This window comes from Ictidomys tridecemlineatus, chromosome X (assembly GCF_052094955.1).
Source record: "Ictidomys tridecemlineatus isolate mIctTri1 chromosome X, mIctTri1.hap1, whole genome shotgun sequence".
In the NCBI taxonomy this organism is placed as follows: domain Eukaryota; kingdom Metazoa; phylum Chordata; class Mammalia; order Rodentia; family Sciuridae; genus Ictidomys; species Ictidomys tridecemlineatus.
This window is the reverse complement of record NC_135493.1, coordinates 38,851,778-38,860,921: the sequence shown is the minus strand read 5'-3', so window position 1 is coordinate 38,860,921 and position 9,144 is coordinate 38,851,778.

Here is a 9,144-nt window from a genome sequence, read left to right as displayed (position 1 = left end):
GGACACAACACAATTTCTTTATTTTTATGTGTTGCTGAGGATCAAACCTGGGTCCTGCCCATGCTAGGCAAGCGCTCTACCACTGAGCCACAATCCCAGCCTAATAACCGCTGAGCCACTATTCCAGCCCAATAATAGATGCTTTTGACTTCTAGAGCCTTTTAAGATCCTTAAATGCTTTCTGAAACCTGAAAGAAAATGTCCATCACTCTTAGGAGAGTTGTTTCATTGCATCACAATCTAATTTTTTAAAAAGACATTTATTTGGTATTTATGGAGGCTTCCAAATGAAAAAAAAGAGAGAGACAGAAAGAGAAGGAGGGACAGGAGAAGGAAAGGAATTTCCCATCCTACAATTGGTCAATCTCCTCCAATATCTAAGGCCAAGAAGTTTCAAGCTTTTATTTGCTTCCTTAAGTGTGGAGGAACCAAGCCAGAGAATGTCTGTGATAAATAATTTATTCTTCAAAGGAAGCTCTGATACACTTCCTAATAACCCACATAAGGAGTTTAAACAACTTCCTCTATAGAAAGAAGTAATGTGTTGATCTTTAGATGCTCTGGTTTGAATTTAACCTGCACGACTTGGGTCCAATCTAAAGTGACCTTAAGAAGATTTTTCTTATTGACAACAGTTGGCCACTCCAGTGTAATCATCACTGATCTCAATGAACCGGAAGAGATTGGGTTTGCAACTTTCCTAGGTAGATACTCATGATCAATCACTGAACCACATTCATTGGTTTTTATTGAGCAACTAATTACAATTGATAATTATATGCCAACTCCCTCAGGGGACATTTGACATTTATCATCTAACAGCCAATCCTTTGAGAAAAGCAAGAGCCTTGCTATTAGCATCTGGAGACTGAGACTCCAAAGAGTTACATCATTAACTCAAGGTCACTGAGCAAGTGTCAGAACAGGAAGTTTTATCTGTCTGCATGACCCAAGACACTATGCTGATTCCTTTCAAGAGTTTATCGGTCACTTGATTTCCAGCACTTTACAAAGAGTCCACACTAGCTGCTTTCTGACCCTACCAACTCACTCCTTAACCCTTTCCCTCTGACTTTTTCTGTCCCCTGATAACCAGCCATCTGGGGAAATGACCAGTAACAGGACCAACAAATGAAATATCCCTTTCTCAGCTTTCAGTTGCAACACATCTCTGGGATCACATACTCCTTTCCTAGAAAGTCCCCTCTTCTTGGATCCCAGCAACTTTCCCACTTTCCTATTCCCTTCCTCGACCATCCTCCTCTGTCTCAGTCAATGTATTCCTCTGATGCTTTTCTCCTCCCATAGATTGGATTTTCCTTAAGGCTCTGCCCTGTGTCTTGCCTCCACTCTCCTAGATTTAAGATGGAAAGGCTTCAGTGAGAGGAAGAATAGCATGATGTCTTTGAGCTCTGACTAAAGTACCCCCTCTGTCACATGCTAGTAACTTTGGCAAGTTTCTCTATGCCTCTGTTTGCTCATCTATACCATGAGGATTCTTTGAGATTGTTTATATAGAGTACATGAACCAGTGTTTAACAAATGGTAAGCCTCATAGAAGTGTTTCTTATTATATTGTCCAGGCCCTAACTTTCACCCATATTCTAGGTTCCCTCCAATCGGTTGCTTGTTATTTCCTTCTGCAGGTCTGTAAAATATCACTATATTTGCTGAGAGCCATAGCCAAGTAGGAATGATGCATGGCAATTTCCTTGTCAGCCTACCCAATATTGCTTAGAGGGAGGACTCTCCATTGTGGAAATGGGCTTGCCTTGGACCCAGGTCATTTGCAGTGATATTGCATGAAAGGTGACCTTGCTCAGGGATTAGGGCGACCGGGTTTAAGGTGGATCCTGCTGGCGTATCCTGCTGCTCCTTGAGTTCCCATTGAGTTCTCCTGGGATTCAGAGGGCATTTGGGATGCAGAGCCCGGTGGAGGTGAGGATTTTCCCCAGAACGTGCATGTAGAATGCCGGTGAGAGTTGGAGAATAAAGAGTTGCTGTTTGAATCTACAAGGTGTGTGGTGGCCCGGTTATTTTGTGCCCAGCCAGACTGCAGCACATATTCGTTTCTTTCATTCCTACTCCTGAAAGATCCCACTTTTTTGTTTCAAAGCAAAAAAGATGTTTGTTGCAATAAGGATCTTCAGGAGATTTATAATCAAAGGAAGAAAACATTCAGAACTATTAGAAGGTAAATAAGAAGGGGGCTGTATATCATGGTAATTATACAATTATAGCATAGATATTTAATGAGTGAGCATCTGAAGAAGCAATGGGGTGTCTATAATCCTATGGTTTGTTAGGTCTGAGAATTTAAAATTAATTAGTACAAATTCCAGTGCTGTCTAGGAAGGAGCCTGCAGTCTTGAGTTGGAAGGGTGAGTCTTGAGCTGCAGGGCTGACTGACCACAGATCCTGGGAAGCTGTCTGACTCTTCTCCATCTGTAGCATTTGGAATTATGATGATCATAAAAACTAAAATATTTGAGGCCATGTATGTGAACTCTCTGTTTTTTGTTTTTATTTTTGTTTATTTCTTTCCTTTAGGCTTCAATTGGAAAGAATTGACCTCATCATGCTTTATATTTCATTGAACATTATTATTTTTATTTTTTCCTTTTTATTGATTTTTTATAGTTATGCATAACACTAGGATTCATTTTGACATAATTATAAAAGCATGGAATATGATTTGTTCTAATTCAGCCCCCAGTACTTCCACTTCCCCTCCTCTCCTTCCTCCCTCTTGTTCCTTCCCTCTATTCTACTGGTCTTTCTGCTATTTTCTTATAGTTGTTTTAATCAGTGTCTTATGAATATACATGATAGTGAGATTCATTATGGTATATTCATATGTGTGCATAAGAAAGTTAGGTCAGATTCATTGTACTGTTCTTTTCTTATTCCATCCCTTCTCTCCCTCCCTCAACCTCCTTGGTGTGCTCCATTGACCCTTCTTCTATTTTTTAAATCCCTCCACTTATTTTTTATTACCTTCTGCAAATCAGAGAAAATATTCAACCTGTTTTGTTTTGGGGGACTGGCTTATCTATCTTAACATAATAGTTTTCAGGTCCATCCATTTACCAGCAAATGACATAAAATCATTATTCTTTATGGCTGAGTGATATTTCATTGTGTTTATATGCCACATTTTTTTATCCATTCATCTGTTGAGAGGCACTTGGATTAGCTCCATAGCTTGGCTATTGTGAATTGTGCTTCTATAAATATTGATGAGACTTCATCACTGTAGTACGCTGATTTTAAATATTTTGGATATAGCCTGAGGAATGAGATAGCTGGGTCAAATGGTGGTTCCATTCCTAGGTTTATGAGAATCTCTATACTGCTTTCCAGAGTGGTTGTACCTATTTGCAGTCCCACCAACAATGTATGGGTATACTCCCCCCCATATCCTCACCAACATTTATTATTATTTGTGTTCTTGATGATTGCCATTCTGACTGGAGTGAGATGAAATCTCAAGGTGCTTTTAATTTGCATTCCTCTGATTGCTAGAGATGTTGAACATTTTTTTCATATATTTGTTGACTTAACACCAAAAAAAAAATTGACCCAATCAATAAATGGACAAAAGAGCACAACAGATCTCACTTTTTATTTACTCATCTTGATTAGACATCACCACTATCCCAGTCCACATGCTATTGAGACCTCATGAGTTTGACCCTTCCCTCTTGCTCACTATCTGTTTTCTGTTGGTCACAGAGCTCTGCCAGTTCTACCTTTTGCAATTCTCCAAATGTTTTGGAAGTGATGATTGCATACTACATGGATGTACTAAATGCCACTGAATTTTATATTTTAAAATGATTCTTTTTGTATTGGTTCTGTTTAGTTATACATGACAATAGAATCTATTTTGATATATTTATACAAGCATGGAATGTGTCTTATTTTAATTAGGATCTAAGTATTATGTATGTACTTGATGGTGAGATTCACCATGGCATTTTCATATATGTATATAGGAAAGTTATGTCATTCTAATGAGAAGTTTTATGTTATATGTATTTTACAACAATAAAAATATCTCTACCTTGTTTGCCACCACCATAGTCCATGCCACCGTCATCTCTTCTCTGGCATATTGTCATAGTCTTTTAAATGGGTCTTCTATATTTCCCCTTTTGCCTGTTTTTAGAGGTACTTATATAATAGATCTGAGAAACCTGGCTATTCACAAGCAACCCAGGAGTGCTTATTATAGTTTGGGAATGACTGCTTACAGGATGAAGTTCGAAGTGCTTAGTGTGGCAAGATCCTTCATGTTTCCCCTACTGAGTCTCTCCTTCCCTTTATTTCACTTTGCATTATAATCATTTAACATTTTCACCAAGGATGATACTTTGCCATGAATGAAGGAGTAGAAATCAGCTAATTCTTTGAGTTTAAGGAAAAAGAAAGGAGGGGACAAAGTTAGAAGACAGAATGGGAGAGCTCTGGATTTAGATCTTAGCTCAAATCCTAGCTCTACCACTTACTAGCTATATGATCTAAGTAAGTTACTTAATCTCTTTGGTCCCCAGTCTCCTTATCAGTGAAAAAACACTACTCTATCATCTTGTTGTGAATACTGAATTAGATTAAATATGAAGACAGTTGTTAGTACACTCTGAAGTGGTGGCATTTAAGCAGACACCAGGATGAAGGAAGGAAGTGAGACATGGTACTACAGGGGCCCTTTCATTCCTCAAGGGATTGGTTCTAGGAACTCTATGAATACCAAAATCTGAAGATACTCAAGTGGTTTATTAAAAAATAATAGTGTGATATTTGCATATCACCTACACAAATCCTTTCATATACTTACAGTCATCTTTAGATTACTAATGATATCTAATAAAATATAAATTGTATATAAACAGCTGTTACACTATGGTGTTTAAGGAATAATGACAAGGAACAGGTCTGTCTGTGTTCAGTAAAGATGTAAAGATTTTTTTTCAAGTATTTTTCATCCACGATTTGTTGAATCTGCAGATATGGAATGCACAGATATAGAGGAACAACTGTATTTATGTTTTTGCAATAGTTTTGTTAAACATGATTTTTAAGCTCAGGGGAAAATAAATAATACATGTTAATGACAAAGTTTTTTCAATTAAATTCAGAGTTGTTTTCTCAATGTTCATTCCACTGTGCAGCCCGTATCAAGGGCTAAGTACATTTTCTTTTTTGCTGTTGTTGTTATTAATATCATTAAAGTTGGGGCTAGGATCAAGCATGCCAGCAGAGAGCTTAACCTTGGCAAGGTGAAGCAGCACATCTTCCTGAGAGCCAGAAGCATTTGAGATGGCTGCATGGAGATGGCTCAGATGGAAGCCAAAGAAGCTCCTGTCAGTTGGTCTCAATCTTCTCAGTAATGAAGGAGGTGAAGTCATCTCCTGAGAATGAGCGGGAGGGTTGGGGCAGGGGGCTTGAGGAGAGGGCAGGAAGTTTGGAGCAGCTGCTGTAGGGAATGTGATAGGGAGTCAGCAAGCGAGGAATGAACGGATTGTTGAACAGCCAGAGGGGCCAGCTTAGGGTTGAGAGCAGCATTGGCAGGGAACCCGATGAGCAGAGTTTCTCCAACGAGCCAAGAGTGGAAACAGCCACCTTCAAGGGGTCACTCAGGGCTGCCGATTAGAAAGGCAGTAATGGGACAAAAGGTAGGGGAGTTAAGTATTTGAGAGTGTGCAGAGGTGGGACAACTAACTGTTCATGGACCTACGTTAAAAAGGAAACTCCTTTATTCCTACAACAAATATTTAGCTACTACATATGTTATAAATATTATTCAAGTACCTAGGATGGATACAAGATCTTTATACACAAAATTCCTGCATTGGACATTTGTCTGCACAAAGGCTTCCATGAAAATATTTGCAGAAGTGTTATTCATCACTGTGAAAAACTGGAAATAACCCAGATATTCTTTAACAGGGGGGTGATAAGCAAACTTATGATACATCCCTGCAACAGTAAGAAGAAATGAACTATCAATATATGCAACATTACAGATGAATCTCAAAGTCAATATGTGGAGTGAAAGAAGTATATATGGCACAATCATGTTTGTACTAAAGTGTAGAAAATGCAGATTAATTTATAGCAACAAAAAACAGATTATTGATTAGCCATCAGGAGGGAGGCACAAAGGATCACAAGAAAATTTGAGAGTGATGGATAGTTTTGTTATTTTGTTTTTGATGATGGCTTTAAAGGTATATACATGTGTTAAAAAGACCCATCAAATCATGTACTTTAAATGGGTGCACACCTCTTAGCATGTTGGCATTCACCATAACCCCAGTGACTTGGGAGGTTGAGGGAGGAGGATTTCAAGATCAAAGCCAGCCATAGCAATTTAGTGGGACCAAATTTAGTGAAACTCTGTCTTAAAATACAAAAGAATAATGGCTGGGGATGTAGCTCAGTGGTAAATTATTCCTGGTTTCAATCCCCAGTACCAAAAAAAAAAAAAGTGTGCATTTTTTGTGGGATACGTTGTAGCGTACCTGCAATCCCAGCTACTAAAAAGACAGAGGCAGAAGGATCACAGTTTTGTTTTTTTCTTTTCTTTTTTAGTTCTAGGCATTGAACCCAGAGGTGCTCAACCACTGAGCTACATCCTCAGACTTTTTAAATTTGTATTTTGAGACAGGGTCTTGCTGTGTTGCTTAGGACCTTGCTAAGTTGCTGAGGCTGGCTTTGAACTCACAGGGATCACAAGTTTGAGTCAAGCTTCAGCAATTTAAGGAGACCCTGTCTCAAACTTTGAAAAAAAAAAAAGAGGAAAAAACGGCTAGAAATGTAGTTCAGTGGTAGGGCACCTCTGGGTTCAATCCCCAGAATCAAAAAAAAAAAAAAATTGTGCACTTTTTAATGTCAATTATACCTCAAAAAATATATACAAGATAAATATATTTTAACTGACCTGAAAAAGTCCCTGCTTTCATGAAACTTGTAGCCTACATGAGAGACACTCACAAACAAGTGAGTAAATAAATATAATCTAGATGGTGATACCTGATATAAAGTAAATATAGGACAATGGGGTAGAGGATTGGGTGGAGACAACAGAAAGGAGTAGCTATAGATAAGATAATCAAAAAAGACCTCTGAGGAAGTGGCATTTGAGCTGACACCTGAATGATGCAAAGAAAACAGCCATAAAAAGATAGAAGGGAAGAATATTCCAAGCAGAAGAAACAGAACGTGTACAGGCTTTGAGGCAGGTAATAGCTTGATGTATTCAAGAAACTGCTGTAACTTGCATTTAACAAGCTAAAGGGAAAGAGTAAGGTAGGCCTCCTTATCTGTGAGGGAAATGTTCTAAGACCTTCAGAGGATGCCTGAAACCACAAATAGTACTGAAATATGAATACGCCCAAACACATAAATACACAATATGTTTTGTCCTATACATATATACCCAAATTTAATATTTTTTCCATATATATATATATATATATATATATATATATATATATTGAGTGAGATAGGATCTCATTATGTTGCCCAGGATGGTCTTGAATTCCCTGGCTCAAGAGATCCTCCTGCTGCTGCGTAGTGGTGCACACCTGTAATCCTAATGGCTGGGGAGGCTGAGACAGAGGATCATGAGTTCAAAGCCAGCCTCAGCAAATTAGCCCTAAGCAACTCAGTGAGACCCTGTTTCTAAATAAAACATGAAAAAAGGACTGTGGATGTGACTTAGTGGTTAAGTGCCCCTGTGTTCATCCCTGGTCCAAAAAAAATTCTCCTCTCTCAGCCTCCCAAATAGAAGGGATTCCAGGCACACACCACCATGGTCAATTTCCTTTTCCATCTTAGTACTTAACTAAGTAATTATCATACACTGTGGCTGTAACTTTTACAGTTTGTGGTATGCAATACTAATATGCATGTTTAAATCTTTTTTTTTTTACAATCTCATGGATAAAAGATTTGTTCTTACCATAGATCTTAGCAACCTTAGCATACGTTTTTTTTTCCTTAATAAGTTGTGAATTGTCACCTTTTCATTCAAAGGAAAAAGTTTGTGGCTTATCTTTGGTTTATCTGATATGCCAGCATCACTACTCTTGTACCTGGGGCTATAAGCATTACTTGAACATAAGCACTGTGATACCATGATGTTCAATCTCATAAGCAAGGTGATAAGTGAGACAGCTACTAAGTGACCAATGGGCAGGTAATATATACAGTATGGATACTTTGGACAAATGGATAATTCATATCCCAGGTTGGACAAAGTGGAATGGCATAAAATTTCATTATTCTACTCAGAGCAATGAATAATTTAAAACTTATTAATTGTCTATTTCTGGAATTTTCCCTTTTATAAAAAGGGAAAAAATAATAATTTAAAACTTATTAATTGTCTATTTCTGGAATTTTCCCTTTTATAAAAAGGGAAAAAACAGCATAGTTCCTGTGCTATTTTACTACTAGCACAGGAACTATGGAAAGAAAAAATATGGATAAGGGGGAACTACTATATCAGAAGATGATGCTTAGAGAAATTGGCAAGAGTCAGAACATTCGAGGCCTTAAAGACATGGTAAGTAGTTGGGATTGCATTCTAACTCTATGGGTAATGAAATAGAGGTCCTAAGTAGAGAAGGGTCATGATCTACTTTAAGCTTTAATTTTGCTCTGCTTTTGGGTAAAGGGGAAAAGGTCAAGTCAAAACAAAACAAAACAAAAAAATAGGTAGTGTTATGCTAGTGCAGATAAGAAATTAAATAGTTATAGACTATAGTGGTATAAGCAGAGATCATGAAAAGTGGTCATATGCAGAATTCCTTTTGGAGGTTGAGCAGAAAGGGTTTGGCTCCTAGATTGGATGTGGGAGGATGAGAGGAAATGCAGAATTAGTTTTACTACTGTTTTTGCACGATCAACTGGATGGTTCACAGTAGTAGTATTTACAAAAATGTATGCTGTCAGGAAGTGAGGGCAATTTTATAAGTGAGTATCTTAATACATATAATTTAGAAGGGAAGGCTAGAACAAGATGAAAACTATATTTTTCAAAGAAGTAATAGTCATTCAACTAAGCTGGGAAAGGAGGGTGTTTGGTATTTTGCGAGTTTCACAATAACTCGTTTCCCTTTGATAACATTGTAA